We start from the raw sequence: 17,790 nt of genomic DNA, 5'->3' as shown, positions 1-17,790 counted from the left end.
ATCTCACTACATTCAAATTGTACTGCAAACTATGAAACAAGAAATTCCTGTTTAAACTTTTATATGACTTAAACTTACTTGTAACTATTAGCATAGCTGTGAAAATGGGAGTGATCTTACTACCATGATTTGTTCTGGACTCCCTACGGGCCCCAGACCTTGTGATCTAGGTCAAAATAATTCAGATGTAAGACACTGATGTACAAGAGAGATGGTCTTTATTCTAGAGTGAGATAAAGCACTCTCAAGGTAAGAATGGAAAGTGGACCAAGAAAGTACCATGACAATTTGTATCTCAAGAAGACTTTATACTGTCTTTACAGTCTCTATAACAGACATCTGTCTGTGTAGGGCTTTTTGCTGTCCAGGTTGTTAATGTATGTATGTGTGTGTATATATATATATATAAAGTAGTACCTGAGGTGGTTCAAATCTGATTATATAGAACCTGTAAACAGATGAGGTATTAGTAGAATTTTCAGAAATATACCTGTGACCTTGAAACTTGTTAATGTGTAATACAAGAGTCCACAGAGCAGACACAGGAACACTACTCATGCTCTATGCACCACCCTTAGAATAAATTAAATTGTTTTGTTTTTTTATGAATATCCCATGAGTCCAGGGATTGAGGCAAAGCCTTTGTTAAATTTCCAGAACTATTCTTGTACTTCAGTAACATACAACTTAAAACACCTATGATGTTGTAGTAATCCTAAAGCAGGAAGTCTTTTCACCAAGTCTGATATCTTGTTAATTATTTTATCATATTCTCTCTCAAATATCAAATTTGTTTCCTAATCCACTTCTAACTGCCTACTTGCTCTTCAGACTCTTTTCCTTCTGTTGGGTTGCCTTGCCAAGCCTCAGTATAAGTGAGGGCTTTTGTCTTTTCTATTTTTAAAGTTTTATTATAATTTATTCATATTACATCCCAATTGTAATCCCCTCATTTTTGTCTTCCTGTTCCCCACCCTCCCTCCCCCTTTAGCCCTATTCCTGTCTCCTAAACCTCTTACAAGTGGGGTCCTCCTCCCCCACAGTCTGACCATAGCCTATCAGGTCTCATCTGGATAGCCTGCACCCTCTTCCTCTGTGTTCCCTCAGGAAGGGAGGCCAGCACAAACTGATGCACCAACAAAGGGCATTGCAGTCAGAGAACCTAGAATGCCTGTTTAGGTGTAACTGGTGGACAGCTTATTCACCACATGGGGAAGGGGGTGAATCAGGGAATGTCTTTTCTTGTTTTATCTTGTTATGGCTTGGAATGAGTGGGGGGGGGGAGACAAGAGGTGGGGAGGAACTGGGAAAAGCAGAGAGGGAACTGTGGTGAGGATATATTTATATGACAGAATCTATTTTTAGTATAAATAAACATTTAAAAGAAAATATTAAAAGTATAAAATAAAAGCAAAAATCATTTCTTTCTTTTGTTCTTCTATATGTTCCTGGTGTGGGCCATCCACTGGTGCGCACAGTAGAAACTGACTCTTGCCCTCTTGAAACCATTAATTGCCTATATCTCTTCATTTCTTTTTGAGACTTAAGAACCATTTTACACTCCATGCTAGAATACTGACTGACTTTATATTACGCAGGTCCTGTGCGTACAAGAGCAGCTATGAATTCATGAGTATAGCAGTCCTGTTATATCAAGAAGATACTGTTTTGCTCCAATTGTCACCAAACTTAGACTCTTAAAATATCCATTTTTTTTTGCAATGGTTTCTGAGCCTTGGGGATAAAATAGAATATGGATGTCTCATTTGTTCTAGAGAACTGCAAAGACACTTAATATTTGCACTTTGTCCAGTTGTAAATGATTTGAAGAAAGGTTTTAATTTATCCAATCATTCTGTTCTTGTGTCCAAAGTATGGTAGATTGATTCAGTATTTCTCATTAAGACTATACACAACTTATATAAAAGGCTAATCATTGGCATCAAAGCTGATATTTCTTAACCTGACACTCTCCCAAAGGCATGAATCTGTTTTCCATCACTGGGAACTGGGGAGGCCCAGATGACTTCTCTACATTCAGCTGTGATAGCTCTATGTTCTGACTTGCAATGAATCCTAAATTTCAGGCTGAGAACGATGAGGATCTGGCCTAGGGCATTTAAATTTTTATATCATCTGGCAGTTAAGTTTTATTTTATTTACTGTTATTGTTATTTTGTTTTATTTAGTGGTTTAGGTTCTCATTTACGAAGTAAAACAGAGCATGGTGATGCACGCCTTTAATCACATCACTTGGGAGGCAGAGGCAGGTGGATTGCTGTGAGTTATAGGCCTGCCTGTTCTACTAACCAAATCCAGGACAGCCAGGGCTCCTTATACAGAAAAAGCCTGGCTTCGAACAAACCAACTAACCAACAACCAACCAAACAAACAAAAAGCAAACAGAGATTTGAGAAGGAATAAACGTGATTACCTGAGTATGCTGAGAGTGTAGGTTAGTGACTTTCCAAATGAGAAAATGACAGTTTGCTACCTGAATGGTCACCCAAAATTCTTTATAATGTTGGAGCATCTCCTTCAGCCTTCTGGCCCAGTATATCTGACAGACAGATTTGTGAGGTAGGAACAATTGAAGACTTGCTTACCGCATCTAGGCATAGTTTGGCCATTGACTCTGTCTGCATCCAAGCTTGGCTTTTTTAGCCAGAATTCTGTCTGTGGTAGAAACGGGGACAATTTGCCCAGTGGCTTCTTTGGCACATTTGAAATCATCTCCATGAGGAGGTTCTTTGATGCTCATCATCCTCTAAGTTACGCTGTGTGTTGCCAGGGGCCAACCTGTCTCATTGTCAATGAATCTCGAAAACAATTTAAAAAAACCTTAAACGCCATATTCTGTGTTTCTCTGAGGTTTCAAAGACCCCATCCAAATATCCAACATCATCTCTGTACAGAACCATATCTATCTGCCACACCTATGATGTATATTCTTGTGATAAAAAAGGACTAGTAATTGATATGACCATGATTTGATCAACCAACAACCAACTCATACAACTTATTTATCCTAAACAGTCTGTATTAGCACCTCTAAAGCATTGGAAATAAACACTGTATCAAACTAAACTATATAGGTACAATACATACCTCATACCAGAGTAGAAACATTATATATATGTATACAATATATGTACAAATATATATTGTGTAAAGAATAATCTTACATTTGAATTCTATACCACTGTATCTAGAATTAAATTTATTTTGCAACTATATACAAAAATCTATACCAGTGAATTAAAAATAACCTTGTGAGTGACAATTGAGCCATTAAGTTGAGAAGTAGACTTACTATTCTACTTTTTGTTCTATCAACCCTATGTATTTCTATATTCCCCCTTCTTTTCAACCCATATTTCCAAACCTGAGAATGTAAGATAAAGGAAAAGAGAGACATCGCTGAGCCTAACCTTGTTTACTCTAAAATAAAACCAATAATAGCTTGTAACCAACTCTCATTTACAAAAACCCTCTATAGCCCAATAAAGAGACCAGAAACCTACTCAACCCTCCTTAAAGGAAATAGGGCATCATTCTCTTAATGTTTCTTCCAGCTGATTTGGGACAAATAGTGCCTTTGTAGGGGCCCAAATAAAATTGGGGAAATGGTGGGACAACATTTGTGGTCCCGTTTCTAGATGTTGAGAAAGTCCAGGCTTAATTAGAGTCTTGTGTGGGACAGTTTGAAATGCTGGACCAATTGGGATTGGAATCTTTCTTGGAAAGTGTCATGGGAACCGTCTTGTTCTGATGAGGAACAGAATTGAAGACCAGGTAGCTTAGTTTTACAATGAAGCTTAGTTGTTTAGGGGTTAGGATGTTTTTCGGTCTAGATAGATGTATTAAGTTGATGATGACAAGATGTGATGGAGATTGATTTACAGTCAGAAATTTAGAAGGACCAAGATAGGAAAGATGTTTTCTTCAAGGCTGTCAAACAGAAATAGCCAAAACACTAAGAATGTAACATATATAATTCCTGATTGTGTCATGGCTCTTGTTGCTATAGGAAGTCTATTGCATATATGTGTAATAATATAAATGTATATGTAAGAAACCAAACAATTAAAAAACAAACAAACAAAAAACAAAAAAGCATATGAGATCACCTATACATAAAAATGTCATTTCATTATTTAAAGTTTAAGTCATTTTGGTACATAGTTATGTCCTGCCCAAGAGTATGAGATCTTTTTTTAAAGCTCCAGGGAGAAACACCACAGGTAAGTGGTCTATTCCATCCTGGAGCAGCAGTCCATTCAATGGTAAAAGCATTGATTTTCAGAATCAATGGAAGTACAAAATAGAACATTTTTAAAATCTAAGCCTGTTAACAATTGGCCATTAGAAGGAATTTGTGTTCATGAAGTATAGACATTAAGGGACACTTAATACACATACCAACTGCATTTGTAACATCAAGTGTTTGTACCACTGTATAGTTTCCATTAGATGTTTTAACAGACTGCACTGGAAATTAACAGGGAGTCCAAAGGAGTTAAAAGCCCCTAACAAAGGAATTTACTGATAAGTGGTTGAAATTCCATTAAGGATTTAAATCACAATAGTGCTTTAATTTATTAATATGTGTGGTGGTAATAGTTTCTATATTTGGCATAGGATTGGAATACTTATGTGTTAAAGAAGATAGCTTCAATCAATGACTCACTATTGGTCCCTGAAAGACAGGAAATCCTGATTGTTACTATGACTTTTCTAAGGTGTTGAAAATAATTAGGAACCCCAAGTTTTGGTGAAAAATCTGTGCAATACAGGGGGATGGCAATTGGATATCTGTAGAAAATTATGGGTAGAGATTAAGTTATACCACAGAAAACATAAAAGTGAAGCAAGCACTGATAATACCATCTCATTGAAGCCCCTTCTGTCACAGGCCTAGGGGAGGGGAATAGGTTGAAAGAGTGAGGGAGGCAGGAACAGGAAGATAAAAGCAAGGGGGAAACAATCAGGATGGATTGTGAATAATTATTAAAATTAAAAAAAGAAAGAAGAGGCTTGATACCCTATGAGCATATACAGGGGGAGGAAATCCCCCTCAGGAACAGTCATAAGGGAGGGGAATAAGGGGAAAATGGGAGGGAGGGAAGAATGGGAGGATACAAGGGATGGGATAACCATTGAGATGTAACAAGAATAAATTAATAAAAAAAAATTTTTTAAAGAAAACTTGTATATAATTACTTGCCTTTTCCAGTTGTTTGCAAAAACATAGCACAAACTACTATTTTAACTAATACTTCCATATCCTGGGCATATTCTTTGCATATGAATTATATCACCAACATGCAGTCATTTAGGGAAAACTTAATTTTGTTTTTGTACTTTGAGTATCAAAGTACTCAATAACTAAATAAAAAAGAATCTGATGCAAGGCTGCCATCTAGAAGAGAAAAAACACAAGGAACTCTGAAAAATATCATCATGTCTTATCAAAAATATTAGTGAATTTGGGAACAACCTCCTTTTGCTAGTGATATACTCTGGTCCACTATATACAGTTCTCTTAGGTAAGAAGAATCAAGTTCCTGTCCTGTGGGAGAAGAATTCCAATAATTGTTCTGGAGTGTAGCATTGATTTCCAAAATCCTAGAGTTTCTTCAATTGGTTGCCTGGGAAAGATCAAGTTATTCCTAAGTTTTCTCTCCTGTCTGTCTGTCTGTCTCTGTCTCTCCCCCTCTCTCCTTTCTCTCTTTCACATTTTTATTTTATTTCTTATTTACTCTCTCATATATTACATCCCTAACAAAGTCCCGCCCCTTCCAAATCCCTATTCCCCCACATCCCTCATCCATTTTTCATCTATTTCCTTTCAAAAAGAAGAGGCCTCTGGTATATCAACTAAAAATAGCACATCAATGAATAAGACTATATACCTCCCTTCAGATTAAGGCTGGATGAGGCAACACAGATGAAAGAGTCAGAGATAGCCCCAGCTACCACTTTTGTAAGTCACACAAGACGACCAAGCTACACAACCATAACATATATGCAGAGACCCATTCAGTTTCCCTGACTTTCAGTTCAATCTCTGAGAGCTCATATGTGCAGAGGTTAGTTCATTCTGTGGGCCATATTTTTTTGGTGTCCTTGAATCCCCTGGCTCCTCCAATTTTTCCTCCCCTTCTTTTGTTGGAAATCCAGAGATACCCATAGTGATTGGCTGCTCGTCTCTGAATCTGTTTCTATTAGGTTCCAGGTAGATCATCTCTGTTAACAATTATGCTATGGTCCTGTGTATGAATATAGCAGAGTACATTAGAGATCATTTCATTTACTTTTTATTCTCATTTAAAATTTTTTACTTAGTTATTCTCCTTACATCCCAATTGTCTTCCTTTCCCTCCTCTCCTCTCAGTCCCAGACTCTCTCACATCCCTAACTCTTCACCTGCCTCTCAGAAAAGGGGAGCCTTCCTCATTACTAACCCACCCCAGAACATCAAGTCATATCAGGACTTAGCATGTTGTCTTCCACAGTGGACTGGCAAGACAGCCCTGCCAAAAAGAAGTGATTAAAAAAGCATGTAACAGAGTCCATGTCAGAGACATCATCCTGATATCCTCAGTAGGGGCTAGCTGCCCATTTGGTACATATGTGCACACATTGGTAGGATTTGCTGAAGGAGGCAGGAGGCAGGAGGATTGTTTTTTATTTTCTCTTTTTGTTTGTCAGTTTTGGTTCTATCCTGGGCCTCTGGGCTACACAGCCTCTGATTCCTGACCTTCCAGGCAGGGCCAAGGGAGAGATCATACTCATGGAATACATGGATGCCAAGGTGGAAGAGTTGGGCTTGGCCAGTACCACAATTTTTGTACCAATTTATCCCAGAACATCTTAAAAGCAGGACAGATTGTAGGTGGAGGGTCTGGACTGTGGTCACAATTCCTCCACTGGAAATCTTGTCTGGTTACAGGAGATAACCATTTCAGGTTACACAATTGCCCACCCTATTACTAGAAGTGTTAGCTAGGATCATACTCATAAATTCCTTGGAGTTTCTGGTTACTAAAAATAATGCTAAAAACTTAGTTGAGCAAGTGCCTTTGTGATAGTTTGATGTGTCTTTTGGGTATATTCTCAGGAGTGGTACTGTCTTCCATTTGACTTCTGCCTCACTCCTGAGTTGTTCCCCCATTTCCAGTTGTCTCTTCCAGTACCTTACCTCTACATAAGGTAGCTCTACATAATGTCCCCTGACATTATCATTCCAATTTCCAACCACTCCCATTCCTCCCCCATTTAATAATATATCTATTTATTTTTCACATTTCCAGGTAGATCTATGGTTTCCACCTTGAGTCCTCCTTGTTACTTAGGCCCGAAGAATTCTATGAAGGAACTCCTATAGCTGATAATTATCTTCAGCAAAGTGGCTGGATAAAAAATCAATTTAAAAAATCAGTAGCCTTCCTTTATACAAAAGACAAACAAGCTGAAAAAAATTAGGGAAACAACATATTTCACAATAGTCACAAAAACATAAGGTATGTTCATATAACTCTAACCAAGCAAGTGAAAGAACTGTATGAAAAAAAAAAACAAGTCTCTGAAGAAAGACATTGAAGAAGATATCAGAAGATGGAATAATCTCCCATGATCATGCATTGGTAGGATTAAAAGAGTAGAAATGGCCATCTTACCAAAAGAAATCTACAGATTCAATACAATTCCCATCAAAATGTCAATATAACTCTTTACAGACATTGAAAGAACAATTATCAACATCATTTGGAAAAACAAAACCCCAGAATAGCTAAGACAGTCCTATACAACAAAAGATCTTCTGGGGACATTTCTTTCCCTGATCTCAAGCTGTACTATAGAACATCTATAATAAAAATGGCATGGTTCTGGCATGGAAAAATACAGATGGATCAATGAATTTGACCCAAAGATCCAGAAATAAGACCATACACCTCTAGACACTTGATTTTTGACAAAGAAGACAAAACGATACAATGGAAAAAAGACAGCATCTTCAACAAGTGATCCTGGACTAACTGGATGTCTACTAGTAGAAAATGCAAATAGATCCTTATTTATCACCCTTTACAAAATTAAAGTGAAAGTGCATTAAAAGTTTCAATATTACACCAGACATAATAAATCTGTTAGAAGAAAAAGTAAGGAATAGTCTTGAGCTCATGGGCACAGGAGACAACTTCCTGAACAGAACACTAATAGCTCAGGCTCAAAGATCAACAATTAATAATGAGACGTCATGAAACAAACAAACAAACAAACAAAAGCTTCAACAGAACAAAATAACAGCCTACAGAATGTCAAAAGATCTTCACCAACCCTACATCGGATAGAGTGCTGATATTCAAAATATATTAAGAAATCCAGGATTTAAACACCACCAAACTTAATAATCCAATTTTTAAAATGTGGTACAGAACCAAACAGAAAATTCTCAACAAAGGAATATAGAGTGGCCAGTAAACACTTAAATGCTCAAGTCCCAAGTAATCACGGAAATGCAAGTCAAAATGGTTCTGAGATTCCGTCTTATACTTATCAGAATGTCTAAGACAAAAAATTCAAGTGACAGCACATGTTGTGGAGAAGAGGGAACATTTCTCCATTGCTTGTGGGAGTGCAGCCTTACCAATCCTAGACATTTAACTGTAAAATGCTCCACCGTACAATAAGGACATTTTCTCAAGTATATTCATAACGGTTTTATTTATAATAGCCAAAATCTGGAAATAGCCTAGATATCCCTCAGTCGAAGAATGGATAAAGAAACTATGGTACATCTACACTATGGAATACTACACGTCTATTAAAAACAAGGAACTCTTGAAATTTGCAGGCAAATGGATGGAACTAAAAATGATATTCCTGAGTGAGGTAACACAGGCCCAGAAAGAAACCCATTGCACATTCTCACTTAGCAGCTAATATTAGCCAAATAACATAGGGTAAGGACACTACAAAATACAGACCTAAATAAAATAAATTACAAGTTGGTCCCTAGGAACAATGCTTAATTCTCATTCAGAAGGACAAATAGAATAGATACTGGAGGGTACAAGAAGGTGGTGCACAATGTGTACCATGTCTAGAGAGCAGAGGAGCAGAGGAGCAGAGGAGCAGGGGTTGCAGAATTTCCTGAAGGGAACAAATTATGAGCACCAAGCTCCCACTTCATCACAGCTGGACAACTCCCATTTTGGAAGGCATAACTTAAAGCACCATGAACTCCTCCCCATACAGGAGAGAGCATGGACCGCCTTTCGAACAGATGTTCTGAGGCAGCAGTTGCAGTTGCAGTGTGGCATGGCACACCAAAACAGGTGAGCTATTATTACAAAACACAGTCTTGAAGACTTCTCAGATTGAACAACTGGGAAGGTTCAGAAGAAGCCTCCCCACACCCTCCATCATGCTCTTTCATTCCGCTGGTTTGAGAATCAAAAACCCTGAGCATCCTGCACTCCTCCAAATACTGGAGGGAGTGCAAAACCCCTGGGGATAAGAGGTCCATAGGACCCACAACATCTGTGAACAGGTTGCTGATGCAAACCACAGTCTTGGGGAGTTCTCAGGCTGAACAATTGGGATAGATAAGAAGAAGCCCTGATCCCCCATCCCCATTCCCATCTGGGTTGGACTCACCTGGAGTTGGGATCCACAAGCTCCAAGCAATCTGTACTCTTCAGAGTACTAGAGCAGGGTAGGCCCCTTGTGAAACAAAGGATCAACACAGTAGACACAACACATCGTTTTGGCCTCCAAGTCATTGTTTTTCTCTGTGGATGATTCCTCTGAGGAGAACTAGTACTCTGAGGAACTCTACTAAATCCTGGATCCTAGGTGGCAGAGCTTAGATGAGTCTAGCTCCAGGAAGACAGTATCTGCAATCCAGTAAATGAAACAGCTGCTTTCCAAAGGTACTCACCCTTGTGACTGCCAGCTTAGAAATCCCAAGCCCCCTCAGTCAATGCCTAAATGATAGGATAAGAAGACAAACAACAAAATCCAGAACAACATGACTCCTATAAAAAGCCCAGAGAACAACAGATACTCTAATGCAGCTGAACCTCAGGAAAATGACCTTAAAGCTATCCTTATACTGTTACTTGAGAATTATAAAGAGGAGTTGAATAGATCCTTCCAAGAGTTATAGGAAAATACAAACAAATGGAGGCCATGGAGGAGTATTAGGGAACCACAATCAAAGAGGCAAAGGAAATGAGTAAAGCTGTTCAAAACATGTAAACGGAATTAGAAAAAATTAAACACAAATCGAGGAAAGGCTCCACATAAAACAACTAGAGAAGAAATCAGGAACAGAACATATAAATATAACTAACAGAATTCAACAGATAAAGAAGAAAATCCCAGGAACTGAAGACATAATAGAAGAAAGTGATACAAATCTTTCAAAGAAAATATTAAAACAGAAAAATTTATGATGCAAAACATCTAAGAAATTAAGGACACCATGAGAAGGCATAACCTTAGCATTATAGGAGTAGACAAAAAAGAAGATGCCAGGTTCCAAGGATAAGAAAATGTTTTCAAGAAAATCATAGAAGGAAATTTCCCCAACCTAAAGAAAGAGATACCCTTGAACATACAAGAGGCCTACAGAACACCAAATACGCTAGACCAGGAAAGAAATTCCTCCCACCACTTAATAGTCAAAATACTAAATCTGCAGAACAAATAAAAATATCAAAAGCATCAAGTGGAAAAGGTCAAGTAACACATAAAAGCAAACCCATCAGAATTACTCCTGATTTCTCAACAGAGACCATGAAAGCCAGAAAGGCATAGACTGAGGTCATCCAGACACTAACAGATCACAAATGTCAACCCAGACTACTATATTCAGCAAAACTTTCAATCATCATATATGGAGAAAACAAGACAGTCCATGACAAAACCAAATTTAAACAATATTTAAACACCAACCCAGCTCAACAGAAGAGAATAGAAGGAAAACTCCAAAACAATGAGGTCAACTACACCCAAGAAAACACAGTATACAGATAATCTCACAACAGCAAAACCAAAACAGACACAACTACCAACTCCACAATAAGGACCCAGAAATCATTGGTCACTAATATCTCTCAACATCAATGGTCTCAACTCCCCAATAAAATGACACAGACTAATAAAATGGATGCACAAACAAGCTCCAACATTCTGTTGCATACAAGAAACACACCTCAGCAACAAAGGTAGACATTACCTGAGAGTAAAGGGCTAGAAAAAGATTTTCCAAGCAAATGGACTCAGGAAGCAAGCAGGAGTAGCCATTATAATATCTGATAAAGTTTACTTTCAATTAAAATTTATCAAAAAAGATGGAGAAGGACACTTCATTCTCATCAAAGGAAAAATCCACCAAGAGTACATAACAATCCGGAACTTCTGTGCCCATAATACTAGGCTATGCGGATTTGTGAAAGAAACACTTTGAAAGCTTAAATCACATCAATCCCAGCATAATAATAGTGGGAGACCTTAACACCCAACTCTCGCCAATGGACAGATCTTTGAGGCAGAAACTAAATAGAAAACTAATCAAGCTAACAGAGGTCATGAATCAAATGGACCTAACACACATCCACAGAACTTTTTACCAAAACAGAAAAGAATATACATTTGTCTCTGCACCACATGGAACCTTCTCCCAAATCAATCATATAACTGGTCACAAAACAAGTCTCAACAGGTAAAATAAAATAAAATAAAATTATCTCCTGCATTTGATCAGACTACCATGGTCTAAAGCTGAACATCAACAACAACAGAATTAACAAAAAGCCTATAAACACATGGAACAATGGTTTGATCAATAACAATGGGGCCAGGGATGAAATAAAGAAAGAAATTAAAGACTTCTAGAATTAAAAGAAAATGAAATGAAGGCACTACATAATCAAACTTTGGGACACAATGAAAGCAGTGCTAAGAGGAAAGTTCATAACATTAAGTGCCTTCATAAAGAAATTGGAGACATTGCATACAAGCAACTTAATGGAACACTTGAAAACCCTAAGAAAAAAATGAAGCAGACACACCCAAGAGGAGCAGAAGGCTGGAAATAATCAAACTCAGGGCTGAAACCAATAAAGTAGGTACAAAGAAAACCATTCAAAGAATCAACAAACCAAGGGTTGGTTTTTTGGCAAAATAAACAAGATAGACAAATCCTTAGCCAAACTAACAGGCAAATGGAGAGTATACAAATCAACAAAATCAGAAATGAAAAGGTAGACATAACAACAGACCAAGGAAATCCAAAGATTCATTAGGTCTTATTTCAAAAGCCTATATGCCATATAAATATGAAAATCTAAAATCTTCAACAAATGCTGCTGTTCTAACTGGATATCATCTTGTAAAAAGTGCAAATACATCCGTATTTATCATTCTTCACAAAACTAAAGTCCAAGTGGATTAAAGACCTCAAGAACAAACCAGACACACCAGATCTGTTAGAAGAAAAAGTGGGAAAGAGGCTAGAACTCATTGGCACAGGAACAATTTCCTGAATAAAACACCAAGAGCTCAGGCTCTAAGATTAATAAATGGAAAAGCTTCTGGAAGACAAAGGACACTGACCACAAAACAAAACAACAGACTTCAAACTGGAAAAGGTCTTTACTAACTGTGCATCTGGCAAAGGGCTAATATCTAAAATATATTAAGAACTCAAGAAATTAAACACCACTGAAACGAACAATCAAAATAAAAGTGGAGTTCAGAGCTAAAGAGAAACTTCTCAACAGAATATACAATCACTGAGAAACACTTAAAGAAATGTTCAACATCCCTAGTCATCAGGGAAATGCAAATTAAAATGACCTTGAGATTTCATCTATCCAAATGGCAAAGATAAATAACTCAAGTGACAACACATACTGGTGTTTATATGGAGAAAGGTGAACACTCCTCCACTGCTGGTGGGAGTGCAAACTTGTACTAGTACTTTGGAAATCAATCTGGTGCTTTCTCAGAAAATGTGGAATAGTTCTACCTCAAGACCCAGGTTTACCACTCCTGGGCATACATACGATAGATGCTCCACCATACAACAAGGACATTTGTCCAACTATGTTTATAGCATCTTTATTCATAATAGCCAGAATCTGGAAACAACCTAGATATCCATCAACCAAAGAATGGATAAAGAATTGTGGTACATATACACAATGTAATAATACTCAGCTATTAAAAACAAAGAAATCTTGAAACATGCAGGAAAATTGATGGAACTAGAAATTATCATCCTAAGTGAGATTACCCAGACCCAAAAATACACGCATAGTATTCACTCACTTAAGTGGATTTTAGCCCAACATAGATGTCCACTGAGAGTCTCCAGCTAGCCAGGGATAAGCACAGATACTGAGAGTTGAAGCTGGACTCTGGGCAGTGTGCTGAGAGGTGCAGGTAAGAGTGAGGGAATGGAACGTCTATGCATCGTGAATGCTTCTTATTGGTTGCAGAATACATATAACTTAGTACTAGATACCATTCTTCTCATGACATGAAAGAAGATTTCCAGATGTCTTTCTTCTGCTCATGCGAAGAGCAGAGAACTAGCCTTGATTGCTATGTGCACCGCGCACACCTCATATACTTATAATTTTAGGATGGTATAATGCTTGTGAGAAATTATGTTTCCAAGCAAAAGATCCAGATTTTGAAGCTGGATCAGACCTGACAGGATTCATTCCTCACAGCATGCTGGATGCTGACATCCTACATCTTTCATGTTCCAGCACCAAGTGCTTCAGTTTTTGTCCTTCAGAACAGGACAGCTCTAAAGACAGCTTAAAAATTTTTTTCTCTGCCCAATTGGTCCAGCATTTCAGACTGTCTCATACAGGACTTTTATTAAGTCTGGAAGTTCTCAACATTTAGAACTGGACCACAAATGATATACCAACCTAGTTTAACAATTTTCCCCTATTTTATTTGGGCCCCAACAAAGGTATTATTTGCCCGATATCAGCTGCAAGAAACCTTAAAAGAACAACTCCCATATGCCTTAAGGGGAGTTAAGTAAGTTTTTAGATGCTTTCTTGGGCTTTAGGTGTTTATTTTCACTGGGAGTTGGTTATAAGTTACTATCATTCTTACCCAGAGAAAAAACGAGATTGGACTCAGGGATCTCTCTTTGTTCCTTTATATTCTTTGTTGCATTTGGAGATGGGGGATGAAAAGAGAGAAGGGGGAATGTGAAGGTGCATGGGGAAGATAAGACAAAAAGTGGATTGTTGAGTTGATCCCCCAACTTAGGTCCTTAACTGTGCGCACAAGGTTGTTTTTAATTCATTGGTATTGTTAGAATAAAAAGTGGGAAAAAGCCCAGAACTCATTGGTATAGGAGACAACTTCCTGAACAGGACACCAAGAGCTCAGGCTCTAAGATCAAGAATTAATAATTGGGACCTCATGAAACTGAAAAGCTTCTGTAAGGCAAAGGACACTGACCACAGTACAAAGTGACAGCCTACAAACTGGGAAATATCTTTACTAACCATGCATCTGGCAAAGGGTTAGTATCTAAAATATATAAAGAACTGAAGAAATTAAATTAAATATCACCAAACTAAATAACCCAATTTAAAAATCAGGCTCAAAGCTAAACAGAGAATACTCAACAGAGGAATATGGAATGGCTGAGAAACACTTAAAGAAATTCTCAACATCCCTGTCATCTGGGAAATGCAAATAAAAATGACTCTGAGATTCTGTCTTACTCCTATCTGAATGGTAAAGATCAAAAACTAAAGTGACAACACATCCTGGCAAGGATGTGAAAAAAATGGAACAGTCCTTCGCTGCTGGTGGAAGTGTAAGCTTATACAACCACTTTGGATATCAATCTGGCATTTTCTCAAAATATTGGGAATAATTCTACCTCAAGATCCAGCCATACCACTTCTGGGCACATACACTAAAAATGTTCCACCATACAAAGATATTTGCTCAAGTATGTTCAAAGCAGCTTTATTTCTAATAGAATCTGGAAACAACCTACATGTCCCTCAAATGGAGAATGGATAAAGAAACCGTTGTACATTTACACAATGCAATACTATTCAGGTATTAAAAACAAGGAAACCTTGAAATTTACAGGCAAATGGATGGAAATGATCATCCTAAGTGAGACAACCCAGAAACACAAAGACACATATGGTATATGCTCACTTATAAGTAGATATTAGCCTAACATAGATGTCGTCTGAGAGACTCCACCCAGTGTGGAATTGAATGGGACAGATAATGGGTCTAAAAGCTGGACTCTGGGCAAGAATGCTGAGAGTTGTAGGGAAGAGTGTGGGGATGGAAGGTCTGAGAAGGAGCAGGAGCCACACACAGTGTTCCATATAGGCCTGCAGATCTGGGCACAGAGCAGGTCTGAAAAAATGAGTCACCTCTCAAGGACAATGTATGCAAAAACCAGACACCCTTTTCAGATGTAGCCAATGAACTGCAGATTCTCCATGTTGGGAGAAGGGGGAGCTTCAGATGCACCTCTGACATGCACGTAGGTCTCCACTTCTTGGTCCCTGCCTCTTTGCAAGACAGCATAGTAGACACACAGTGGAAGGGGATGCAGACTATCCTGATGAGATGTAATAGGCTGTATCCAGAGGTCCAGGGAAGGGGAGTAGGAGGAAGAGGGAGGGAGGGTAGCAATGGGAAGATGAGAGGGAGGGGATAACAATCGGGAGGTAATGTGGAAAAATCAGGATAAATAAAATATACATTTAAGAAGTCTGGGAGGAGGAGAGGGTTGATGCAGAGAATGATATACAAACCAAGGATCATGCATGGTAAGGATCTAGACACTCTTCACAGTGGCAGCACATAGGCAGCACAGTCTCCTCATGGGTCTCACAATATGGGGAGTAGGGGCTGCTTCTGACATGGCCTCTGGTTCCCCAGTGTGGATCACTTCTCACTGGGTGGGCAGCCTGGCTAGGCCACAGACAAAGAGGATACAGGTAGTATAGATGAGACTTGATAAGCGGAAATCAGAAATTAGAGAAGGAGGGTCCCCCTTTCTGAGCTAGGGGAGGGAAGAAGAGGGGAGGAGGTAGGGAAGGTGGAATCAGGAGGTGATGAGGGAGGGGACTACAACCAGGATGTGAAGAATTAAAACTGCAGAACAAGAAGGTAATTTATATTGCTAACCCCACTACATAGGAATAGCTCTTGAGACTGGCTGAGACATGAACGTCTATGCATAGACAATGCTTCTTATTGGTTACAGAATCCCTGTGATGTAGGATTAGATGGCATTCTTCATATGGCATGAATGGAGATTTACAGACATCTTTCTTCTGCTCATGCAAAGAGCAGAGAACTAGCCTTAATGTTTATGTGCCCCTGAAAACCTAATACACTTCTAATGTTTAAGACTGTATAATGCGTGTGAGAAAGTATATATCTTCAGAACAAAGGAACCAGATTTGAAGCTGTATCAGACCTGAGAGGATTCGTTCCTCTTAGCATGCGGGACACTGCATAATTCTTGTTCCAGCCCCTAGTGTTTCAGTTGCTTTTCTCCATCAGAACAGAACAGCTGCCAAGAGAGCTTCAAAGGAAGCTTCTATTCCCAATTGGTCCAGCATTTCAGACTGTCACAGACAGGACTTCTATTAAGACTGGAATTTCTCAACATTTAGAAACTAGACCACAAATGCCATTCCTAGCCTGTTTAAACATTTCCCCAATTTTATTTGGGTGTCTACAAATGTAGTATTTGTCCCAAGTCAGATGGAAAAAGCTGTAAGAGTACAACACCCATTTCCCCTAGGAGGGTTCGGTAGGTATTTGGTTGCCTTCTTGAGATATAGATGTTTATTTTCTTTGGGAGTTGGTTATAAGTTACTACTGGTCTTATCCAGAGAGAAAACAAGATTGGATGCAGGGATGTCTCTTTCTTCCTTTATCTTTCTTTCTTAGCTTTGGAGATAGGGTCTGAAAAGAAAGAAGGAGGGATATAGAAATATATAGGGATGATAGGACAAAATGTAGATAATTGAATTGATCCCCCATCATAGGGCCTTAATTGTGTTCACAAAGTTATTTTTAATTCATTTATATAAAAGTTTATATATACAGGGGAGGAAGTGCCCCTCAGTCACAGTCATAGGGGAGGGGAGTAAGGGAGGAATGGGAGGATACAAGGGAGGGATAACCATTGAGATTTAATATGAATAAATAAATAAAATAAAATTTTAAAAAGTTTATATATTGACACAAAAATAAGTTTAATTTTGATTCATTGGTACAGAATTCAGGTTTAAGATTATTCTTAACACACATTGTATTTATTTCTACGATAATATGAGGTATTGTACCCATACCCCTCAAGTAGAACACAAAGTTTATCTCTAATACCTTGAAAGTTCCATTACAGGCTATTTAGGGTAAGAAAGTTAGACAAGCTAATTGTCAATTGACCAAATCATGGTCATGTCAATTACTAGTCTATTTATATCACAAGAATATACATCCCAGGGGTAACAGATAGGTAAGATACTATAGACAGATAAGATATAATAGTTACATAAGGTCTTCAAAAGCATCTGAGTCCTACAGAATATGGCATTTAAAGATTTTTATTATTAATAATGATGCTTTTGGCTCCAACCTGTCTTGCTCCAGGGAGCTGTAAATACACTTTATAGGCACAAGCTGAGCCTTTTCAACTCCTGCTTTGCTATTGGTACTTCCTAAGTGGGAATGATCTGGATCTCA

This window comes from Acomys minous (genome assembly GCF_964271855.1).
Source record: "Acomys minous genome assembly, chromosome: 12".
Classification (NCBI taxonomy): Eukaryota; Metazoa; Chordata; class Mammalia; order Rodentia; family Muridae; genus Acomys; species Acomys minous.
The sequence above is the reverse complement of the archived record's forward strand: the minus strand, read 5'-3'. Positions refer to the sequence as shown.